Consider the following 9353-nt stretch of genomic DNA (forward strand, 5'->3'; position numbering starts at 1 on the left):
CACACACTCTCTCTCTCTCTCCTTATATTCTCTGATACTATATTTAGTAAATTAGTTTGTTTCACCTCAGATTGTTGCCGCTGTTTTCAATTATTTCGGGGTCCCCTACTTTCCTTTTCCGGGGGCGTGGATCTGCGGATCCCTCCGCCCTTCTAGTCACGGAACCGGACCGAACCAGCCCGTAAACCGTTGACAGACACCGAGGATGTCCATCTCTCTAAAGTCTCTCCCAAGCCTCTCCACACTCCCTGCCACTCAGTATTCTCTGGTTTCGGGGAAAACTTCCTCAGAGAGAGAAAGAGTGTCTGAAAAGCTGTAGGCCTTACACTAGTGCTGAGGCAATGTGTACTGTCAGGACTAGTAGCAGGGCGGAGAGCCGAGAAAAAAGGGACATCAGGTGACCTTGCAGGGGTTATATCTTCTCTCGGAATGGAAGGTGTTCTGGGGTATGTAGTTCTTCTCTTCTAGACAGGTGCCCAGAACTGGAGCATTAAGTCTTGAACTCCCAGTGCACTACATGATGTTATGATGTGGACCGATAACCAAAATCATAAAACCTTAGCATGACTAGAAGGGCCACAAATATTCTTGGGAAAGAGCTGGCTGGGCTGGTTAGCAGAGCTTTAAACTAGATATAATGGGGGAGGGGTTGTACTGGGTGACAGAGAAGTGTGTAGGAATGCTGTCACCTTGGGAGGCCGTAAGGGAAAATCCCAGACTTATCCTGGAGGTATCAGGGAGGGCTCCTCTGAGAAGGCAATGAGGCCAGTAGCCAAGCTGAAGTGCCTCTCTACCAATGCGTGCAGCATGGAAAATTAAGAGAAGAAGCTTGAAACCGTGGCGCAATTGGGAAAGTATCACAGAAACATGGTGGGATGAATCCCACAGTTGGAATACCGTGATTGAGGGCTACAGGCTTTTCAGAAGGGATAGACAGGGTAGGAGGGGTGGCAGAGTTGTCCTCTATGTTAGGTAGTGGATAGATTCCAAGAGCTGTGTCTGAGGAACAGCCACAATCAGGTCAAGAGCTTGTGGGTAAAAATCAAAGATTGGTCCAGTAAAGGGCATCTAATGGCTGGGGTCTGCTACAGGCCAACTGATCAGGAGGAGCCTGTTGACAAGGCTTCAGCTGCAGGAAGTGTCGCGCTCGCAGGTTCTTGTCTTGATGGGGGATTTCAACCACCTGGATATCTGCTGGAATAGCGGCATGGCAGACAATCTAGGAGTGTCGGAAGAAAAAGAACGGACATTGGCACTTTATGAAAGTGATAACAGAGACAGTTTACTGGAAAAAAATACTCTTAAAAAACTCTTAAATAATACTAAGTGTGCTTCTGATTGGATGCAGGCGTGAATCACGCATAACGCCTCCATAATCAATTGGTAAGTATGTGAATGGCATGAGGCAATCACGCACCTAAATTTCTACTCTGATTCGTTGGCAATAAGCAACTTTTTACCTCTCCCTCAAGTGTACCTTTTTGCTCTTTTGCTAATGCAGCTCTTTTTTCTGCTTATGCATCTCCCTTTTCTTGCTGATTTTGTCAAGGACTGTAACTGACCAGAGTCAGTATCACATACAACACAGCACATAGGTCTTAGCCTACGCTCACATAGTCATGTCCTCCACTAACCAAGTATGTCTTGGATCCCATCCACTCATCTCCTATCTCGGGGTTGAAAAATTTTACTTTCAGGGATGGTTTACAGAGATTAATGTCATTATCCAATACAGCTCAGGGAGCTGTATTGCTAAAACGCCCTTGGTGTCGGGACTGACTACCGAGTTGTGGAACAGCAGACCGAAATGGAATAAGCTGTGCAATTCTGCTACCTTGTGGAATGTTTACAGGCGGATTTGATGCCTACAACATTATTTCTATTTGTCCTTCTGTATGGGAACTGTTGATCACGGCCTGAACCTCTGATTGACCACCTGAGGCAAGCAATGAGTCAGCCCTGGGAGCACAGGTGAAGGCAATTCACCTGTGCTACTGGAAGGGGTGGAGCCTGGCTCCACTTCTCCTAGATCCCATTTAAGAGCTGGCTCCTAGTGAGGAAGGATCTCTTTCTGGAGATCACTCCTTCTGGAGTTTACTGTGAGCCTACAATACTGGTGAGCATTCCCATTTCTTTTGATTATGTTTCCATTGCGATAATCTTACTAAGCCTAACCTTTGTACACCTACTGATTGTACATTTGGCGAGCCAGGCAGGCTAAACAGACTAAAATAGATACAATGTCTTTTCTTTGGAATATCTATAAGTGGGTCCGGGGGAAAAAATATCACCCCCCTAGATAAACTAATTTCTGGGCAGATCCCAGGGATTCTGGGTTCTCCTTATTACCAATTAACAATCACAATTGAAAAATGGGGTCCCCTGTGTGTGTTATGGGGAATACTTCCCCATTCTACCTGGCAGAATATTTTCAAGAAGAACGGCAGTTAGCAGCCTCTGCAGTGGCATGGCCACTGTTAAATGCCTTAAACCAAGCTGAGATAAGAGCTGACACCTTTGAAAGTGTGAATCGGTTATTGAAAGATCACAGTGAGAAGTTGGAACAGGAACTTAGCATAATATTAACAGGGAAAAGACCAACTTTCAATCCCCCGATAGGCGACATCCACAGTATTTCAATAGATAATAACCACGCCTCTGAAACAACGGACCTGGATGAACAGGAAAATTAAAAACTCTAAATCAGATCTAGAGGTTCCATTTACGATGGATTCCTTGGAACTCCGTCCCATTATATCGCAAAAAACATAGGAAGATAGACCGGCAGGGGTGCCTCCTGAGCAGTGCTCCCTGCCCAAACGCATTTACATATAACGGCTAGACCATACACACCAACAGAACTAATGGATATGGCGCAACGGTTCTGGCAAAAGCCAAAAGAAAGTATACCAGCCTGGTTACTTAGGTTATAGGATTCAGGGGCAGAAAGCGTCATGGTTAATGCACCAGAAATATCAAAATTGGCATGACGGTGCACCCGGCCCGTAGGTAAAGATTATATGCTGACACTCAATATACCAATGAAAACCATTCGTTAATAGTCTGGTTAATGAGATCATGCCGCATGGTTTGGCCAAACAAATCAGATACTCCACTAAACACAGGATTGTGGTCCTCTGTGGAGGACCTTCAAAATTATATTTGTGAGCTGGGCATTTACATATAACGACTACTGATGCTCAAGTTCCGGGTGCCTGTCCGGAGGAGAAGAAGAACTACATTTCCCCAGGCGGTTTTGCGGTCAGCGAGGAGATACAACTCCTGGCAAGGTCACCTGATGTTCGCTTCTCCGCCTGCGCTTCTTCATCGGCTCAACTGGACTGCACTTCTCACCTCAGCGTTGTGGTGAGGCCAGTCCACCTTTCAGACACACGCTCTTTCTCTCTCTCCTTATATTCTGCTGATACTATTCTTAGTAAATTAGTTTGTTTCACCTCAGATTGTTGCCGCTGTTTTCAATTATTTTTGGGTCCCCTTTTTTCTTTTTCCGGGGGTGTGGATCCGTGGATCCCTCCTCCCTTCTAGTCACGGAACCGGACCGAACCAGCCCGTAAACCGTTGACATTCTTGGTGGAGGAAATGGGCATCAGTTGCTTTTTAGCTTTTTGAACGAATCTCTGCTCTCAGAGAGCTTCGTTGGGAAAGTTTATCTGTTTCACCGATAGTCTCTGAAAATGTGACCTTGAAAAGTCCAGGCGGACTGCCAATACTCTAGGATATTTGTAAAGTTTGAGCCTTGCTATCTTGCTTCTGTAAAAGAAAAAAAAAAAAATGCTTTCTCTTCCGGAACTGCCTTTAAAGGGACTGCATGCCACTGTTTCTTCTTTTGTAATGCTAAAAACATACTGGGCCTTAGTTAAGTTCACCTCTTTGCTCTATGGAGCAATAGGTATATATAATCAATTGAAAACATTCATGGAAATAACTATGTGGCATCTGCATACTATGTGGCATACAATTCCAGAGGGAGCTGCTAATTTTACAGGACTGGGGATTTTTAGCAGGTTTCCAGCCTCTCCTTTGAATTCTTTATGCAGCTTTTCAGTGCTCACCTGATCACGTTATTAATCTCCCTGAATGTATTGCTTGCCATTTCACTCGGTATTAGTATTTGTTATATTTTGAGGAAGTCCTCCCCAAAACCAGAGAATACTGAGTGGCAGGGAATGTGGAGAGGCCTGGGAGAGACACTAGAGAGATGGAAATCTTTGGTGTCATGGAACTTTACTCCTGAACACCTGAAAGACCCTGAGAATTTAAATAGATATTTGAGACAGGAATGTTGCAGATCAGGAAGATCTGAGGAGGCCCAAATTATTTGGGGCCTGGCTAATGCTTATCAGGCCTTATTCAATACTATCCTGGAGAGGGAGAGAGTTTGTAAAATTGAAATGGAGAGTCTCAGGGAAACAGCACAAAATGAACGAGAGAGTCTCCTGGTCAAGAGAAAAGGCCTCCAATCTGAGAGAGATGCCCTCCGAATTGAGAGAGACTCCCTGCAATCCAAACTCAACAGTCTTCAATCTCAACAAGACACCCTCCAATCTGAGCTAGATACTCTCATAATCGAGCAGTACCACAGACAGGCTCCAAGCTGAACTGGAGGATGAGAGTATCGGAACTGACCAACCTGATCAACTACAGGAAGCACCACAATTGATGTCAGTTGCCCCTGTAAGAGGATGGAAAATGAAATGAATCTCAACTCAGTTAGAAGAAAGAGGAGGAAAGAGGTCCAGAGGAGTGGCTCCAAGATCCACGAGAAGCACCTCTGAGTCCAGAGGAGGGGCCCTCAGTAAGACCACGGTCACAAACGCCTATGAGGGCAACAAGAAGTCCTGAAAGAGTAAGACATGAGCAAGATATCGTTACCATTGTTGATTGATCTCTGAAAATGAATGAAATTCGAAGTCTAAAACTTCTCACGTCACCCAAATGACCTTTGGCCACTTGGTTACTTCGATGTTGAGACAATGAGAATAACAGTGTGTGGCGAGATAGTAGAGAAGCTCGCCAACTGGGTGGCATTGCTAGGTACTCAGCCATTGACAGAAGTATTAGTACATGCCAGAACCAGGCCTTTACCCTCTGGAAGCGGATGTTGTTAGCTGTAAAAGAAGGATACCCCTTCAAAGACGATCTGATGCCTGAGAAAAAGAAATGGGCTGATATGGAAGAAGGCATCTGTTATTTAAGAGAATATGCTGTGGTGGAAATGCTACATAGCCCCGATTTCATTCCTAACGAGCCAGACCAAGAGCATGATCTCGAGAGAGTCAGGTGTACGCCAAACATGTGGCGTACATTCACAAAGACAGCACCAGAAAGGTACGCCAGTACATTTGCAGCAATGTATGGCAGAGGGGAAAGAAGACCCCTTATCAATGAATTGGTTAATAAACTTCAAGACTTTGAGTTACATTTAAGCCCTCTACAAACTTGTCTTTCAGCCATTACAAAAGTAGCTGAAAATCTGGACAGAATGCTGAGCAATCAAGAAGATCTAATAGACAAACTGTCTACCGTGCCTGATGCTGATGAATCCATGGTGGTAACAGATACTTCAAATGGGGACCAGAATTCCCAAAAGAGCCTACTGGAGGGGCTGATCAACTTGATTTCCTCCCAGCCGGTGGCATCCAATGTCTCAGCTATCAAAAGAAGATGTTCTCCTGCTTGAGCAAGTAACAACAGTAAGACCACATCACGTTTTGCCTTGTGGCATTACCTACGTGACCATGGAGAAGATATGAAGGAGTGGCATAAACAACCTACTCCTGTACTTCAACCACGGGTAAATGAATTACAAGACAAATCAACCACCAAGGTGAACTTCTCCAAAAAGGTGATTGCTCCAGTTGCTGCAGACAATGGAGGTAACAAATAGAGGGGCCTTGCCCCCAGCCAGGGGGGGAAAAGGGATAATAGAGCTTATTGGACTGTGTGGATTAGATGGCCTGGCACATCAGAACCACAGAAATATAAGGCCCTGGTGGATACTGGTGCACAGTGCACTCTAATGCCCTTGAGTCACCAAGGGACAAAATCAATTTATATTCATGGGGTGACTGGAGGTTCCCAAGAGCTGACTATGTTGGAGGCAATCTGGAAAAGAATCCAGAGTGTTAGGGTGCAGTACACATCTGTGTGGCATTTTTTTGGATTCATTAGATATTGTCTATTACAGAAGCCCATTCTGATGTCAGAACCTTTTTGCTTGAACTTAAAGACGACCACAACAATACTACTACTGCAGACTAATAAACTTGAAATTAGAAAAGGCTCTATTAGCCTTCTACCACTACTAGCATAGATTTTAGTCATTTTGCTTGCATACCTCATTAAAAAAAACAAAACAATGGCAACAAAGAATAAACCTTATGAAATGTACCTCACTGTTGTAATCAAGTTTTGGTGTTGGCTTATCTTTTTTTTCCAAAGACGACTGTTTCTTCTAACCCATATGTTGGAATCAAAACCACAACTGCATTTCTTCTTACAAACAATATATACGCATCTTCATTCACTACTCCCTTAGTTTTAAAGAACAGCTGTAACAGAAGACAGAAGAAAAAAGGTGTTAGCACATTGCCTTCTGGATTAAAATCATACCAACTTGAAAAGAGTAAAGTACTCAAGCAAATATAAATCCATACTTACTATTACACGCCATATTTTAAAAGTTCATTCAAATTATACTCGCTATTTATAATACCATTTCATTCCGAGTATTTATTAAGAATATATATATATATAAATATAGATATAGATAGATACACACACACACACACACACGAAAATAAAACCAATGAAAAACCACCCATATGGATAGTGAAAAGCACTTTCTAGAAATGCAACTCTAAGCTTTTCAGTAACAGGAATGAAATTATATTTGTGAGCTGGGCATAAGAGAAGACATATATGAGTGCTCATTAGATATGGTAAGGTGTTTGGCAGGTATGCGAGATTTAACCTAACAGCAGGCCCCTAACCATCTATACGGGACCTTAGTTTCTATACTAAATCCCCGGTGGCTTCAGAGGCTGCGGTTCAACTAGCTGCCCAAGTAGTGGCTGATTTGGGGGAGAGAGAGCATCTGTGCACTAGGCGCAATATTCATATAGTAGAGGAAGCAGAGGTGCTTCCAGTAGTTAAAACCAAGAAACCAACTGTACGGAGTCCTCAATAGGGGCCCATAAGGGTCTTGAGAAAACAAGTTCAATGACCTTATCCAGGCTGGGGTCCAATTCGTGAAAACTGACCGTCAGCCCAATCACATCCACCTTCAGTTCTCTCCACAGCTGAAGGATAATCAGAAATTCCAAAATTGCCCTAACAAACTGAGGGTAAGAGTTATAGGAAGAGTACCAATGATAACCTGGAACTTAGAGGATTACATTATTCCTAATAAAAAGAAGCCTCCTCAGGTGTCTTGTGCCATGATGCCTGAGTCACCTGAAACAAAAGACTTGACTTTAGCTCAACTTATGGCGTGACAAGGGATGTTGGACCCCCTAGGGCCTCCAGAAGGTGATGATCCCTTGTTAACATCTGAGTCACTGGAGGCAGTAGGACAAGCAGCACATTCACTAACTACCTATCTCCGGGAAAGAGGATGGGCTATAAATCCTCAGAAAGTACAAGCTCCAGGCCTGTCTGTAAAATTCCTGGGAGTAGTTTGCTCAGGAAAAACCAAAGTACTACTCAGCGCTGTAACAGATAAGGTTCAGGCATTCCCAGTCCCTACAATACCAAAGCAGCTGCAGGAGTTTTTAGGTATATTGGGCTACTGGCACTCCTTTATACCTCACTTAGCGCAGCTGCTGAGGCCATTGTACAGACTTATAAAGAAAGGGCAGCTATAGGACGGGGGGAGAATGGAACAGGACACTTTCCAACAGGCAAAACTGGCAGTTAAAAAAGCCAGGCATCGAGCATATTCGATCCTACCCTCCCAGCCGAACTGGACATTCATATCAGTCAGGATGGCTTTGGCTAGGGCCTGTGGCAACGCCAGAGTTCCGTTCGGACTCCCATTGGATTCTCGTCTCAAATTTGGCACAGAGCAGAAGAAAGATATAGTATGATTGAAAAACAATTATTGGCTGCCTACTCTGCATTACAGGTGGTAGAGGTGACAACTCAAACTGCTGAAATCATAGTTAAGACCACCCTGTTGATTCAGGGCTGAGTGAAAGATCTGACCCACCTTCCTAAGACGGCGGTGGCCCAAGCACAAACGGTGGCATGATGGGTCGCCTATCTCAGCCAGAGGAGTAATCTGTCTTCATCGCCATTAAAATAAGAACTTCAGAAGATCCTATGCCCTGTGACATACCATAATGATGCACCAAAAGAAACATTGGTTGCTCCACCAGAGAAACGTCCTGGTCAAGAGGGGAAATATCCTATCCCTGAAGATGCCTGGTACACTGATGGGTCCAGCAAAGGCAACCCGAGCAAGTGGAGAGCGACAGCATACCATCCCTCCACCGAGAAAATCTGGTTTGTCCAGGGGGATGGTCAGAGCAGCCAGTGGGCAGAACTGCGAGTTGTGTGGATCATTATAACCAAGCAACCCGGTGATGCTATCCTGAATATCTGCAGATAGTTGGGCTGTGTACCGGAGGCCATCCAGGAATGGACTATCCATGCCTGACCAATACGGGGCAAAGGCATGTGGTTAGACATATGGAATGCAGTTAACACAGGACTGTACGTGTCTACCATGTTTCTGGTCACCAACTGCTACCGTCACCGGAAAATGACGAAGCCGACACACTGGCCCGAGTTCAGTGGATTGAGAATTCACCACCTGAGAACATTGCCCATTGGTTACATGAGAAGCTATGGCATGCAGGACAAAAGACTATGTGAGCAGCTGCTAAAGCATGGGAGCTGTCCATACAACTATCTGACATTGCCCAGTCATGCCGAGACTATGATGCTTGTTCCAAGGTGAGATCAAGATCGTTGCCCGAAACAACAGCCCATCCTGCTAGAGGACACAATCCTCTCCAGCAATGGCAGGCTGATTACATCGGGCCCCTCCCTCGGTCTGAGGGGGCAAGATATGCACTGACCTGCATCGATACTGCAAGTAGCTACTGCAGGCCTATCTATCCAGTACCAAAAGCAAACCAGGCATGTACTATCAAGGCACTTACTAAACTGATGTCTGCTATGGGACACCTCAAGCCATCGAGAGCGACCAAGGGACTCATTTTACTGGTGCAATGATACAAAGCTGTGCAGAGGAAAACAACATCAAATGGCGATTCCACCTGCCATATAATCCAATGGGGGCAGGCCTTATTGAACATTACAACAGT

Source organism: Meleagris gallopavo, chromosome 1, assembly GCF_000146605.3.
Source record: "Meleagris gallopavo isolate NT-WF06-2002-E0010 breed Aviagen turkey brand Nicholas breeding stock chromosome 1, Turkey_5.1, whole genome shotgun sequence".
Classification (NCBI taxonomy): Eukaryota; Metazoa; Chordata; class Aves; order Galliformes; family Phasianidae; genus Meleagris; species Meleagris gallopavo.